This window comes from Arachis ipaensis, chromosome B3 (genome assembly GCF_059453495.1).
Source record: "Arachis ipaensis isolate K30076 ecotype BB chromosome B3, ASM5945349v1, whole genome shotgun sequence".
In the NCBI taxonomy this organism is placed as follows: Eukaryota; Viridiplantae; Streptophyta; class Magnoliopsida; order Fabales; family Fabaceae; genus Arachis; species Arachis ipaensis.
The window spans coordinates 996,067-1,002,086 of NC_142438.1; the positions used below are offsets into that span (position 1 = coordinate 996,067).

At 34.2% G+C, this 6,020-nt stretch overlaps 1 pseudogene; it reads right to left on the reverse strand.

Moving 5' to 3' along the window:
- Positions 1-2,988: 2,988 nt before the first annotated feature.
- Positions 2,989-4,978, reverse strand: LOC107629418 (phloretin 4'-O-glucosyltransferase pseudogene; annotated as a pseudogene).
- Positions 4,979-6,020: the final 1,042 nt, after the last annotated feature.

Genomic DNA, 6,020 nt, shown 5'->3' on the forward strand with positions numbered 1-6,020 from the left:
GCGTTCTTCTTAGCAATAATTATTGCAGTAGGATAATGGCTAGGAGGATTTGAAAGGTATTATGGCCTTAAAATTTTCGATAAAAAATAAAAATATTTTTTTCGGACACATTTAGACACATCTAAATACCATCACGTGTCAGTGTGTTCAGCTTTATTATTTATATGTATTCTTAAAATGAGTTTAGAAATAATATATATTATTATTTATTAAAAATAAATATTTTAAATATTTTATATAATTAAAAATACATTCAAAAATTATTTTATATTTTAATATTAATAAAATATTAAAAAATATATCATTATAATTTATTTAAAAAATATTTTATACTTTGTATATGTCATATACCCATATTGTATAAGATTTTAAAATTTGTGTGTCATATATCTGTATCAGTATCAGTATTCATACATATAGTTGTTATCAGAATCGAAATATTAACCATCAATGAGACTAATATCTTGCTTACTATATATCTTGTTTCTCTCTTTTGATTTTTTTCTTTTTAATCGACTGTATTTACACAAACTCTATATAAATTGAATTAATTTAAAAAATTAATTTACACTAATATAAAAAAATTACTACTATACATATACTACAGAAGTAATAATTCAAATAAACTATATTCGATTTATTACTATTACTCTAATTAAATCGAATTTAATTAATTCAATTTACATGTGTTTAGTATACTAGAATAATAAATTGATTCAATTTATATATAAATAACATAAATTTAATTAAATTAATATATATATATATATATATAGAATTTAAAATATTTGCGTAATTTTAAATCTCATACTATTTGACATGAATTACCCTGATATATATTGGATTATTTTCTTCTAATATCACGGACTAGTAATATATTTGGAACCGTCAAAACATAATTACATATGTGAGAAATGAGAAGATAGTTATTAAAAAAGTAACTATGATTAAATTAACTAAAATTGTGTCCAACTCTACCATGCTTAGGAACCTCTAGCGCCTGGCCTCCTTCTCTTTGAATGGCACCATGCGTGCCCATGCATGTTATCCTATTTTATATTACTTTTTTACTCATCTGTTTCTCCTTCAGTGTTGCTAGTGAATCCTTTGATTTCATTTTGGATTTCGTTGTTGCTGCTATATCCTTCTTCAATATCACAACTCATCATCCGTGACCTCATCTAGCAGTGATGGATCGGAGGCTTTAGCAGTTGGCACCAATATGAGCTATAGTCTTTGAACAATTTTCCATGGTTGGAGAAGAAAGAAAGGGTACAGTAGTTCTGAATTTTGTAGCATCACACTTAAAAACACAACTTATCTCAGACGGAATTAATTGTGTTAATTGTTTTCCCTTTTTTTTTTTTTTGAAAAAAGGACAAATAAGTCCCTGACTTTTTGCTCCGCGGATATTTTTATCCCCGACTATATTAAAAAATACTTTTAAGTCTCTATCCTTCACAAAACTTGGACGGATCAGTCCCTCCGTCCAAATGCTTCCGTCAGGGACTGATCCGTCCAAATGCCTCCGTCAGGGACTGATCCGTCCAAATTTTGTAAAGGCTAGGGACTTAAAAATATTTTTCAATGGTCAAGAACAAAAATGTCCACAGGACAAAAGGTTAGGGACTTATTTGTCTTTTTTTTTTTTTTTTTTTACCTTCAGATGAGTTAATTTGTTGTTGTATAGGGTTTTTTTTTTTAAAAATATACGAAAATAACTTTTCAATCATTCTTTTATACAACACAAGAGAATATGAGGCTTTGAAGTTTGTATAATTAACGCCCCCAGATGCTCACAAGAGGATGAAAAATCTCTGTGTGCCTAGAGACCCCGGCGGTGGTTAAAAGATTTGAGGGAAAGAGATCCAAATAAAAGTAAGGTTTACTAGATATATATTTTGATTTTTATTTGAGTTAGTCGAGTATTAATAAAAAATTATAAAATTTGTTGGTCATGTAATATTTTTTTTTTGAAAAAATTATATGTCGCAAAAACACAATCATCAACTCATGTGCTTACATATTTAGAAATAATTAACAGAAAGGAACATACTACTATGAGTATTTATATAAAGATAATAGTTAAAATATTTGCTTGCATATTAAAAATTAGTGGTTAAAATCGGTTATTATATATTTATATATAAATATATTTACAGTTTATTAATTTATTTTTAGTGTATATTTTTTTATATTTTATATATATTTTATATTAGTAACTGATTTTAATTATTAATTTTAGTATACATCTAATATAATTATAAAAAATGTAACTAAATATCTTTTAAATATTATTTTTTATTTAATTTAAAAAAAAAAAAACAAATTTTTTTTAATTTTTTAAACAATTAATACGTAAAAGTGAATATTCAAATTAATGAAATAATAATAAATTGTTAAAACAAATTGACCAAAAATTAAATTTTAAAAGATAAATCGTATTTTTTAATTTTAAAATATCAAATATTTTCAACTATTAATTTTACATATATAATAAATAAATAAATAAATATAATATTTCTACTAAATTATATAATCTTACAATTATAATCTATAATATAAAAGGTTACACACATAAATTAAACAACATCTTGCCACATAGGACTGCACATGGATCGGATAATATTCGCATATCCGTGTTAATTATCCGCATCCGATCCAAATTTTGCGGATATTATTCGATCCGCAGAGCCATCGGATCGGATCTGCAATATGGTCGGATCGGATTGTGGATTCGGCAGTGATATCCGCGAATCATATCCGCATATCCGCACATCACATATAAATAGTATAGTTTAAGAAAGTAAACCCTAATGTGATATGAATTTTAGTGTGTTATTTTATGAATTTTATGATATTTTGTTTTTAATTTTTTATGTTGTACTTCAACTTAGAATAAGTAAACTTAAATCTTATGTTATTATTTTGTTTTTGTTATTCAAGAGAACTATTATTGATAATATTTTATGAGTAAATAGGATTAAACAAATAAAAAATAAATTTTTTGGATATTTTTTTGTAAAAACAGCCAAATAAAATCTTAAAATAGTTGTTTTTTTAATTATACAGATATACCTGATATCCGATCCGCAAGTATGCAGATCTGCGAATATCGTATCCGATCCGATCCGATCCGATAAGTACAGTGCAGATCGGATAGAATTTTAGACTATATCCGATCTGATCCGATCCGTGTGCAGCCCTATTGCCGCAAATAAACAGATGGCTAATAAGCTAGCCTAACCAGTAGCACCTTGCCACACACCTTATTTATTTATTTATTCTTTTTATATATATTTTCAATAACCTCTAAAGAGGCCTTAAAATAAAATTAACTAATTACGGGATGCAATATATCATTCTCCCAAAGGAAATAAACTAACCCAAAACGGAAACCAGTCAAGTTCAGAAATTAAAAACCTAGTATAATTTATAAGAGTCGATTCAACTACTTTTAGCCATCCACATGCATAAACTGTCCAACACCATTCACAAAAGCCTTTAGGTTCGTATCTGAGGGACCACCTTCTTTGGCTGCTTCTCTACTCAACATCTTCCATCTCTCCGCATTCTTTCTCACTTCTTTTGCTTTCTCTCCACTTCCCATCACAATATCCAAACACCTCCTTATTTCTTCAGCTTCCACTATCCCTTCCTCATTTATCACTTTAGGCTTCACTCTAACCCCTATCTTCCACACATCTTCCATCAGCTTAGCATTTGTGTTTTGATCCGACCACTGTGGAAACGCCACCACTGGAACCCCTGAAATTAGGGTTTCCATGGTGGAGTTCCAACCGCAATGCGTCACAAAACAACCCAGTGAAGTATGGGACAGCACTTGAACCTGTGAACACCACTTCACTATCTTCCCCTTCATTTTCAGTTCCTCCATATAACTCCACTCTTCCTCTTCTTTCCTTCCTTCAACTTTAATTAAATTTTCTCTAACAACCCACAGGAATGGATGTTCACACCCTAATAAAGCACGTGCAATTTCCTCTGTCTGTTTCTTAGGCAGTTCGTGGTAACTACCAAATGACACGTAAACAACGGAAGACTCCGCCTGTGAGTCCAACCATTTGACATAATCATTACTTGCATGCAAAATGTCACCACCAAATGAAGTATCACGGGGGTTGCTGCCGTCCAAGAAAGCGGATGGAATCAACGGTCCGATAGGAATCATGTTGATTCCATCAAGGGCTCTCAGGGCCTCCGGCTCGAGAGCTTCAAAAGTATTGACGAGGACGGTAGGGTTAGTTTCTTTGTGAAGAACTCGAAACTGCTCCTCGAAAAGGGGGAAGATGAAAGACAAGGGGTTTGTGGTTGATACCAACAAGAAAGTTGGAACGTCACATGATGATAGCAACAAGGGCAAACCCGGGATTGTAAATGGCTCATCTTTGCTTTTAATCTTATCGGCGATGTAAGTTTCGCAGCCATGGAAGTATGGATGGACAATACTCATCACCGTGGCGGCTTGAATCCACAGCAGCGCGGTTGGGAGTTGAAAAGCACGCGCCACCTCATGTGCCCAAGGAACAAGCAAAGTGTAAATTAAACAAGTGAAATGTTCGCCTTCCATAGCACGAGAGGTTATGAGGTGGGCAATGAAGTCGGAGCCGCGTTGCTTGAGCTCCGAGGAGTAGAGCCTGTAGTCATCATCCCCTCCGGAAAAGACGCTGAAACCAGCGTCGTAGCCATCGGAGAAAGTGACGAGGGAGAGACCAGGGATGGAGGGTTTGTTGGCCATGCGGCGGTACACGTGGAGGGTGATGAGAAGGGTGACATGTGCGCCCATAGAGATGAGTCGCTTGGCGAGTTGAAGAGCAGGGTTTATGTGGCTTTGTGCGGGGTAGATTGCGAGGAGGAAGCGGTGGTGACGGTGGTTCTGGTTTACCATGGTGGAAGTGAAAGTAGCAAGCCGTGAAGCTGAAAATAGCAAGAGAAGAATAGAATAGATAATGATAATTGAAGGTTTACCCTCTCTTGCTAGTGTCGGGTATTTATAGATCAATTCCGTTAGAGAGGCATGAGAAATCTAAATAATATGAATGATAGATTTTGAATTTGGTCTAATACCACCAAAAAAAAATTTTAATTATTTAAATCAAAAAATATAAATAATTATTTTAAAAATTAATTATTTCGATCTTAATTTATTAAAAAAATTCACTTAAATATCCTTTTCTTCCTCTAAACGGTTTCCAATCTATTCTCGTTAATCATTCTACTTTTCTGGTGTTAGAAATTTTTTTTACTGGATATCCTCGTCCACCTCTGTAGTCCCTCTCTATCACCGTCGTAGAATCGTTATCAAACAATCATCTACGTAGTTATTAAAATAATTATTTAGTTATCTAGTAAAATGATTATCTAACATTTGTTAATTGTATATAATTAAACTGAATCGAACAAAATAATCATCCAATTAAAAATTAAAATAATCATCTACATATCTAGTGAATTGAACATCCCGCATATTTGCGAAGTGGATAGAGAGTCAACGGCAACGCATGGAGGCAGAGAAAGAGATCTGGCAACGGAACAACCACGTAACGACAACTTCAGCTAGGCGAGATTGTGAATCTGCTCCGTGGACTTCGAACCCGAACGCATAGCGGTCAAAGATGGAAGAGAAGGAGGAGTCGAATCGGTGGGAGGAAGGGTGGTGTCGATGAGGAGCCAGCAGCAACAACGGCATAACGGGAAGGATAGATGACAGGAATAACGTGCGTCTCGAACGGTGCAACGTGAGACGACGGCCTGCGGTGGAGCCTGCACGGCCGGCGATGGGCGAGCAGCGGTAACGAGGATGCATGGGGCTGCAGCGGCGCGATCTCTCATTGCTACGGCACGCAAGCGGAACACGGAGAAGCTGAGCATCGTTGGCAAGAGGCTGAGCGGCGGCGGCGGGAAGATGGGCGGCGGCGGATGGGCAGTGTCGGACAGGACAGCGAAAAAGTGCAGTAGCGCTGGAATGACTCTGTGGACTGGAGATCGCAAATAGAGAA